This window comes from Phasianus colchicus, chromosome 8 (genome assembly GCF_987193195.1).
Source record: "Phasianus colchicus chromosome 8, bPhaCol1.hap1.1, whole genome shotgun sequence".
NCBI classification, from domain to species: domain Eukaryota; kingdom Metazoa; phylum Chordata; class Aves; order Galliformes; family Phasianidae; genus Phasianus; species Phasianus colchicus.
In genome coordinates, this window is record NC_143443.1 from 17,424,990 (window position 1) to 17,434,989 (window position 10,000).

The 10,000-nt window shown below is 44.5% G+C and overlaps 1 long non-coding RNA gene and 1 other non-coding gene across 3 annotated transcripts in view; both read left to right on the plus strand.

Annotated features, from left to right (window-relative positions):
* Nucleotides 1-10,000, plus strand: part of LOC116234478 (uncharacterized) — a 317,267-nt gene that overhangs the window by 24,094 nt on the left and 283,173 nt on the right. The window lies entirely within an intron of this gene.
* TRNAE-UUC (transfer RNA glutamic acid (anticodon UUC)) lies at nt 7,881-7,952 on the plus strand. Its single transcript has one exon. It is a non-coding gene; the product is annotated as a tRNA-Glu (tRNA).

Genomic DNA, 10,000 nt, shown 5'->3' on the forward strand with positions numbered 1-10,000 from the left:
AGGGGCCAGTGGATAAGAAATATAAAACCTAACCTTAGGGGCTGTTCGCAGGCTGGAAAGAGGGTTGGTTACTGGGGATAAGGGGACATGGGGGAAGGGATGCCAGGCAGCCTCGATTAGGAAGTTGGGTGTAAATGCCTCCAGGGCACACAGTCTGGCCGCCCAGAGATGCTGGGGCTGAGTGTGGGAAGGAAGGGGTACCAGCTCTGCTTGGGCAGTTCCATGATGGGAAATATGATGGCTTTGCTAGGTGTGCCAAAAGGCAGCATTGCTGCAGGGAAAAGAGGAGCGCTCCAGGAGCCAGCTGATGTCAGGTCCCTACCCTGCCACATAGCAAATGTTGATGCAGTGATGAGCAGCCTCTGTCTGCAAGAGTTTTTAACTTGAATGGGAAGATGGCCAGATAAGGTCAGAAGGTGGCTTAGCAATCAATGATGATGGCTTGGAACCATGGCTTCCTGAGTGCTGCTAGCTTCTCATGGGAATGCAACACCCTGATGGCACTGGGGGACCCCATAGCGAATGCGTACTTACATGTGCACAGGGACCACGCTTTTGTGGGATGAGGGGAAAAAAGCTTTGAATTCAATTGCAGTATGGTTTGTATACGACGGTATCTGCATATTTTATATCAGGGTGTAGTGTCATGCTCACAATGGTGCCTGCTGGGTGGGATCACAGAAGCATAGCACTGCTGAACATAGGTGGCAGTGTGTCCACACGTGTCTCCACGGCTGTGCCGTCCTGGGGCTGCCCAGGGGAGGAGATGGGCACTTTCCTTTCTCTTTGTTTAACCAGCAGTGAGCTTCTGCAGGCCGTGCTGCTGTTTGCCCAAGTTGCAGCATCTGCATGGTTTTGTAGAGCCTTATGAGATCTGGGCATTTGGAAGCACACCTTTCTCCATGCAGCCATGACTTCCTGCAGAGCAGCACGGCAAGACAGTGAGTCCATCACCACGGGTCACCCAACAAAGGGCTGTGTCAGACGTTTTTGTATCTCAGTTCCAGTGCCTAGTGACTGCCTTCCAGCTTCACTTTCTGTCCAAAGCTCACATGTACATGCTCTCATCAACAGCTAAGTGAAAAATCAAGCCCACAGACTCAAATCTTTATGAAGTGATTTCTGTATAGGTGAGGAAAGAAAATAGATGTTATTTGAAACAAAGCAAAATGCTTGCACGAAGGATGGATAGAAGAACTGGCTCAAATGGCTCCTATTTATTTCTACCCCAGAAATAGCTCAATGTCTTCAACTCCGATCACAGTGTTTTTTTTTTTTTTCCTGTAATGTAGAAAGAACTGTTGTATAAGAATCTTAGTTTTCTTTTAAGGAAGCTTGGGGTTCATGTATGTGCTGTGTAGAACTCCAGGAAATCTTTTAATTGCCTTCAAAAGGATCAGAAAGAAACTGAAAATATGATCTCCCAAACGTTTACTGTTATTATTAAACATAATGTGTATTTGGAGCTTTGCTCCAGTCTGTTGTGGGGCCTCACGCGTCTATTTGAGCTACCGCAGAAGTGGGAAGGACTGTGACATTGCTGAATTCAGGGTCTGCTTATGGCTTGTAAGGCTGGGCATCTGCTGTGTGTGCAACTGCTTGGAGAGAGGAAGGAAACAGAGAATAGAAATGCAGAGGGAGCAGGCTGTGAGCTCCTGCCTCTGTGCTGCAGGAGGAGTTGGCCAGGCCCCATGTAAATCAAGGACAAAGTTGACTAATTTCCTGGGTCGGTCATGGTGAAAATATCACATTTCATGGTTTGTTGCAGATTCATAGAAAAATCCTATTAAAACCGGGCAGATTACTTATACAATTTAAACAAATGATGATCAAAGATTATAACATGTTCTGTGAAGAATGAAAAGGAATAGAAATGAAAGTGCATCTGCCGAAATGGGGCCGGGTGGGTTTTTGCATGCAAACCTGCTCTTTTAGCACCCCGAAAATAAGGTGGGGGCCGCGAGCAGCGCGGAGCTCCGCGTCCTCTTCGGCCGGAGGCTTTCCGCCGGGCCCGGGGCCGGCAGGGGGCGCCGCAGGCCGCCTTTTGGCCGAGCGCAGGGCCGGGCCGCCGCTCTGCAGCCGGTCCAAGGGAGCGACCCCAGGGAAGGGAGCGACCCCAGGGAAGGGAGCGCCATGCGCCGGACCCCATGCCGCAAGGCACCGTCTGAGCGGGTGTCTCAGCCGGAGGGATGGATGGATGGGTAGGTGGATGCCTGCTCTCTGCTTGGACTAGAACTCTACACTAACTTGTAAGCGCGTTATGCACTACATCGCTTGTAAGTTGCTTGGGAAGAAACACCTCTCTCCAAACCTAACAAAGCTTAGGATGCCAGGTAAAAATGAGATATATCTCAACAAGGAAACAAGGTGTAAACTAGCAGTAAGCCAGACTGCTATTGATTCCTGCATAGATCTGTCTTCTAACATCTCATCACAATTAGATGTGCGAAACCTTCACCAACTGTGAAAGGCAAAAACTGTACACTGAAGGGGAGAGTGCTTAGAAGAGTGCTTTTGTGATTCTTAAGGCAGAGATGACATGAATATTTGCAAATGCGTTTCCAGAGAAAATGGTAGAAATTCTGGGAAATGGAGAATGATTGGCAAGAGCCCCATATTTATACTAGGGACAGGAAAAGGCTGTTGTTTTAATTTTTTTTTTCTTTGAGGGCAGATTTCCACATTTGACTGTGAAATTACCTCTGCAGATGAGGCAGAATTTAGCAATTCCCCGTGCACTACTGAGCATCCTATCCTGAACAGTAATCCTGGTGAACGCCATCATAGTGCTGTTCGTGGCATGCTTGGCTTGAGAGTTAAGCACAGACTCAAATCAGGTGCCATTGCCACTCATTTTTGCTTCTTCAGTCTGAGTGTGCTGACACAGAATGTGACTGTGGCTCCTGTCACAAGGCTTGTTTTGTGCACTTCGTGTCTGAAGCCCTGTACTGAAGCCTTCCCAGGCAGCAGGGACTAGATGGTGGAACTAGATGATCTTCAAGGTCCTTTCCAACCCAAACCATTCTATGATTCTATGAGCAGTGCCTGAGAGAGGCAGCAGCAGCTGCCTGACCATTCAGTAGAGCACACTTGGATCTGCTGTTGGTGGTTCTCACTTAATCTTTATGGGGTTGGCAGAATTCTCTGCTAAGCCTCTTTCTCCTAACTCATTCCTAACACCAACCTTTGTTTAGCTTCAGTTGCAGTGTGAGAATCTAGTTGTGTCTGAAATTTAAGGATAAGGTGCATGATTTATGGCTGCAAGTTGTACCAGAGGAGGTTTAGGTTAGACTTAAGGAAGAACTTTTTCTCTCAGAGAGTGGTCAAGCACTGGAATGGCCTGCCCAGGGAGGTGGTGGAGTCACCATTCCTGGCAGTGTTCAAGAGGCGTCTGGATGAGGAGCTGCGAGATCTGGTTTAGTAGCTTGTGGTAGCAGTGGTAGTGTGAAGACGGTTGGACTAGATGATCTTGTAGGTCATTTCCAACCTTGTGATTCTATGATTCTATGATAATTTACTGATCCCAGCTCTGTAGCTATCCATAATCTAGGAGAATGTAGCAATAAACCTGCCTTTGCATGACATTCGACCCAGGATCCAAAATCTAGTGCCATCTCTAACCCCAGAATTGCTCAAAGCCCATGTAGCCATAGCTTTGTTATAGCTGAGCACTGTGCATTCCAGCCTTCTGCCGTAGTTTTTTCTTTAAAGACCAGGTAAAACTAAGCACAAAGCCCTCCCATCCTGATGCCAAGCCAAGCTGTAACCAGCCTTACTGATGATTATAACACAGGGGTGTAGCACAGCCCGGAAATGAAACACCAAATGTTTGACTGTCAATCTGTTGTCTTATCACTGAGCGCCTGTGAGAGTTCAGCAGTGGCGATAAGACACTTGTTGCCCTAGGTGTGAGCTACTCGGTAGCACTTATGGCTGAAGGAACTGTTATCTCTGAACATCAGTTAGGAAAAACTCAAATCCCCTGCGGCAGACTGCAATCCTGCTGCAGCCAGGACACAATTCGCCAGTAAACTTGAGAGTACAGAACTGTATGCTGAATCTTAGTTCTAGCCCTAACTTTATTCCTGGCACGGATGATGGCCTAGGAATTCAGTTATGTCCAGAAGTTAATCAGAAGATGTTTAAATATGCTGATACTGGTTTTACCACTTATCTTACCTCAAGTAATGATGCAATTCCAGCTCCAGTGTTGATCATGGCTCAGTAACCCCATTCTGTCTGACAATTAAAAATTGTACATTTTAATCTACTTATCCCTGGGCAGGTTGCAGAAATGAGCAACAAAAATTGTTTAGCAGAACCTCATTTCTGGAATGCTAAGCTGGTGCCTAATTGTCATACTAACCCTGCCTTGACCTCTGCCCAGACACCAGTGGAAAATTAGGAATAAATATTTGACTGTAGGGACACCAACTTTCATCCAGTTCTGTGAGTCTTTATTTACACAATTACAAGGGCTGCTCTGAATGTTGTGCCTCCATTTATTTCCATGGAAACTACTACAGATACAAAGAGCACAATAACACCATTTGATAGAGCAAATTCTGAGCTCCAAAATACCATTTTTCAGTGTGGTCACCACCATTAGCAATGCATTTTCTCCAGTGGTGAACAAGACCTGCATGCTGTGCTTGTAAATATCTGCCCCAGTGAGAGTGACCCACTGTTAGCACTGCTGAAACACAGCATCCGCCGTCTGACTGTGCTCACATCCACTGCTTGGTCTCTGTAAATGTTCAGCAAGCACTGATGAATGTCAATGGGTGCCATTTTTTTTTTTTTTCTGCGTGGAGAAATTCAGTGATACATCTTTGCTTCATATTCACTTCTGTGTCAAAACTCATTTTGTTAGATTGCCCCTATGTCACATGTCAATAGAATGGAATGGAATATTGGTGAGAGGGTTCAATCTCTGCTGCCGTAGCACTACCATCTGACTCTGATGTTCTGGGCCACCAGAACAGAATAGAAGGCATTACTTTTGAAGCAGCTTTCATGCCTGGCATATCTAATCTCTGTTCCAGGCTCTGTCCTCAACCCTATCCCTACTTTGAACTTTAGGTTAGCTACCCAGGATCTGACATTCTCATCTCTTGGTATCAGAGCTTGGCTTTCCTTTATGTTTGGCAGAGGGCAGCAATAAATATGGCTTTTCAGATCCTAATTTTAGCTCTAATCCCAAACATGCCATTGTTATACACTATATTCTCATTGTGATCAGACAGCCCCATTCTAGCTGTGCTAACCATATTTTCTCTTGCAAAATTCAATAAATATCCTTTGCTGTATCCATATCTCTTTGAATCCTGCTCCTAACAAAAATCTCAGCATTCGCTACAGTTCAAACATTTCCTCTTGCTTTAAAATTAAGAAGATATTTGAGTCTGCTGACACCAGAGTGCTGTTCTGCATTGCCAAGGGAGAGCCTTGCACCTGGGATGAGGTCCTAGCTAACCTGAGCTGAGTGTCTGTGGTCGATTAATCTGTGTTCAGTGGTTTGGCTACAGAGAGCTGAAAATTCTGTGTTCCAGATACAAGTGATCTTAGCCCTTGAGAGCTGTTCAAATGAGGTAGGTTTTTTTTGAGTTCAAAGGGAAATATGCAGCATTATACCAGCTGATGGAGTACTGTCTGTCTGGCTACGTATATAGCTTATGGTAGGAAAGAGTCTTATACTTTCTTGAGAGCTGAAGAATTCTTATGCTATTATACTATAATGCACATAGAGCCTTGATGAGTAAATGTCCAAGCCTTTGTATAAACAGTATATTCCATTGCCTCTATCTGTGAGTGCTCTGTGGGCTCGTGTATGCTTTCTGCTGGCTGGAGAGTGTGTTAGCAAGTGGGAATAGCATCTTGGGAATGTGGTGGGAGTTGTGGAGTGTGGATGTGGAAGCAGTGATTGCAAGTCTTTTGATTTTTTTAATTTGACATCAAGTATGCTGGCATTGGCTGATCATGAATTGTTCCAGCGGTACTGATTACATCTGTGACATGAGCTGCTGCAGCAAGGAACTTGAGATCTCAGAATTAAGGTAGAGCAGTAGATTTATAGAGGATTCCTACTGTATGACTAAATGTTGTCTGTCTTGACAAAGTGCCACCTGGTGTACACAATATTTGTAACTTGAATGCTGAATGAGGAAACTGTGCTGGATGGTAGTTTGCTTGTACGTATTTGGGGAGCACTTTATTTTCAATAGGCACAGAGACTTGAGTGGGAGAGGCTGCTGGTCACCTGCCTGTTCTGTGCAGGGCCAACCCATAGGTAGGCGATGTTACTGAAGGTGAAGTAAGGGAAAGTGTGTGTTGAGTTGGAGACAGAATGAAGGTTGCAGATAACTTTTCCAGCCTGGTACTGTGCGTCTTCCATCAATTAAAACCAGCAATGCCTTCCTGTAGCAAAGCAGTCATCAAAGGCTTGTCCTTTTGCTGTGTGTGGAGAATGTGGTAAGGACCACTCTCTTGGTGCAGCCAACAACCATCATGGTTGTTTGTAGTCTTAGCATTGTGTTCATTTCACCTTAATGGTGAGTAAAGCTGATTAGCTGCTGGTTTAACTGCAGGTAACTTGTCGTTATTGGCAGGAAACATGTTTCATCTGCATAACAGTTTCATGGGAGCAGTGGGGAACATTTTCTATTAGCGTTTGTTGATGTGAAACATGTTTCTTGGTGGAGTTATGTTTGGAACTGGAAGAAGATTTGATGTTTTTATTCTTTACTCCAACTAGAAAAACTAAATCATGGAAAGCCCAGTAATGCTGTTTTGAATATTATTTCAAATGTATCCAAGATCAATGTCTGTCTTGGTATTTGCAATGTGCATGTAACTACAGGAGCTAGAATCAACCTTAATGCTGCCCAAAATATATATATGCTGAATGCATATGCAAGCTGGGAGAAGAGGGAGGTGAGGGTTAGCTCCAGGGAGCCTGGTGTTTGTCTCTGCTGCACTCTTGAGCTCTGCAGGGCCTCAGAAATGGGCTGAGGCAGGTACATGTAAGCAGCGCATGTCGTTTCCTAATCCTAGCAGTAAAACAGTCCTCCTCTTCTCTTGTATACTAAGTGGCTCTATTCATATGATTGTGTGTTTTTTTTTCTTTTAAAATAGTTCAGTGACACATGCCATAGCTCCATGCTCTCACAAACATGAGTTTTGAAAGTTATAGAATAGTAAAACCTGCTTTATTAAGAAACATTTGTCTTCCTTACTCGTTCTTCTGTAAGCCCCAAGACCTGGTGTGTGCAGATCTGGAGTGAGAAGGACCCACTTACCTGGAATTAGTTTGTTTTGAGATCAGCAGGACAAGCCATGCTCTCCAAATGCTGAAGCTTTATATAGGGCTGCATCCTTAATAAGAAGCCACATTTGGATCAGTACCTTTTTGAAATGTTATCCATGAGATAACAATAATCAGTTGATGTCACAGTAGTACCTGTTGTACTGCAGGATTTCAGAGTATACATGCAGTCATGCAGAGTTGTGAGGACAAATGCAGTCATGTAACTGTGTCATCAGTAGATACTGATAAGCTATCCTTAACAAATAGAGCTTGTGCTGACCTACAAGGTGGAATTTGCTTAAGAGTTTGCATGAGGAATACACAACAGTTTTAGTGTGCAAGCAGAGAAGAATTCTATATTTGGTATAAATCAGAAAAGGAATTTTAGGATGACTGTCCTCATGTTTGCACTGCAACTTAGTCATTCTAATGAAAAACGCCTTTGCTTGCCCTGAGCTATACAAAATTCCATAAGGACATTGCTTTACTACTTATTTGATAGAAGTAGTGTCTTGATACTTAGCAACCCAGAAGCTGAATTGTTTTCAAGTATTCATTTTCTCCTCTTAGTGCTTCCCATATGGTCTAGTGGTTAGGATTCCTGGTTTTCACCCAGGCGGCCCGGGTTCGACTCCCGGTATGGGAAGGGTTTCCCTTTTCAAGGGGGAACGGTTTTAAACTAAAAGAGGGGAGATGTTGGGGGGAAATTCTTTACTCACAGGGAGGTGAGCTCATGCACAGGCTGCCCAGAGAGGCTGTGGGTGCCGCATCCCTGGAGGTGTAAAAGACCCTGCACTGCCTGATCTGGTGGGTGGCAGCCCTGCAGGGGGTTTGGAACTGAGGGAGTCTTTAAGGGACCTTCCAGCCCATCCATTCTGTGATACTAAGGTTTACTTGGGGGAGGCCTCCTTGTGCATAAGGACCTTGTAGGTACAGAACTCAGTCCCAGAGATCTCTGCGCCGAAGTGTGACTTCTGGACAAATAACCTATTTCTGACTATACTAACATAATCAGGAAACACCCCCGCCACATTCAGTGCTGCGAGCCTCACTTACCAGTATTTATTATTTGTATTGCCAGAATGCCAAGGATGCGTATTACCTATGAAGGCATCACTGTGCTAGGCAACGTATGAATGCAGAACAAACAAAAGATGATTTCTTGCTTCAAGGCTCTAGCAGTCTGAGGCAGAAGATTATGACCTGATCAGATGATTATGACTGGCACCAGAGAAGCCAGTGCATTTTCTACTGATTGAGCTCAGTAAAAACAAAAAAACAAGGCTGAAGGACTGTTCCATTTGACTTATTTGGAGAGAGGAAAGAGTTAAAGAACATAACCACATGGAAAAAAAAACCTAAACTCCTCTTCAAATAGTCCCAAGTGTTTGAGGAGGAAGGAGGAGAAGAAAAACAAAGCAAGAAGAATCTGAAGCTCAGATTGCCTTGTTTTGCAGTCATTTTTCCAGGATGTACTGGAGATATTTTATGCAATAGCACATTGTTTGGGAATGAATATTTGTTCACTGAGATATGACTCTCCCATGACAGAGCAGTGAAATATAGGATATTTTGCTTGTTGGCAGCAGATTTCTGGCTGTCTAAGTTTTTATTAGTGCAGGTTTCTCTGTATGAGCATAGATATTTATCTAGCAAGCAGGGCCAACAGATAGAAAGTTGAAGAGGGAGCCAGCACAGTCCTAAGCTATGTCGGTAGATAAAACCCCTTCAGGGAAAATTTCTACAGAATTGGGCCATGTGCCTGAGTTGGGGGAAATGCTGTTACGTTTTTAGGTGCTTCGATACCGTGTACTTCCACAATTCTTATGTAATGCAGCTGAGGATGTGTTGTCAGCTGCCAGGGTTGGGTTGCAGATCTTATAACTCGTGAGCTGGAAGATGGAACTTTTCAGCAGAGGCTGCAGCAGGCTGCTGATTTTCCATGTTTTGCCCAGCCACCACCAGAGGTGGTTAGACAGTTACCCCATGGGGCTGCAAATTACACCAACTTGTGGACTGCTACTCTAGTCTCATTGCATGGTGATGGTGAATGTGTAAGAAGAATACAAACATCCTGCGTCTGTGGATCAAGAATTTGGTTGATTGTTGCGACTAGACCACATGGTGGAGTGTACTCTGACAGTGAGAGTTTGGCTTGAGATTAAACTGGATCAGGTCTGTGAGACCTGCTCTTTAATTCATAATACATGTATATCTCTGAAGGTAATGCCTTTTATTCATTTCCATGGAAATGACAACAGCTACAAAGGGTGCAATAACACTATTTGATAGAACAAATTCTCAACTACAAAACACCATTTTTCAGCATAATTGCTACCATTAGCGATGCATTTTTGCCACTGATGAACAAGACCTGCATGCAGTGCTTATGACCATCTGTACCAGTGGAGGTGACCCACTGTTGCTATTCTGAAATGCACCACTCACCACCTCACTGTGCTCACATCCACTGTTTGGTCTTCATGAACATTCAGTAAGCATTGATAAATGTCAATGGGTGCCATTTTTTTCTGCTTGGAGGGATTCAGTGACACACCTTTGTTTCAGATGCCATTTTGTCAGACTGCCCTTCTGCTGCTGTCTGTCACACAGCAACAGAATGGAATGGAATATTGGTGGGAAGGCTCAGCCTCTACTGCCATCCCTCCAACAACTCCCTCCAGCATTCTGGAG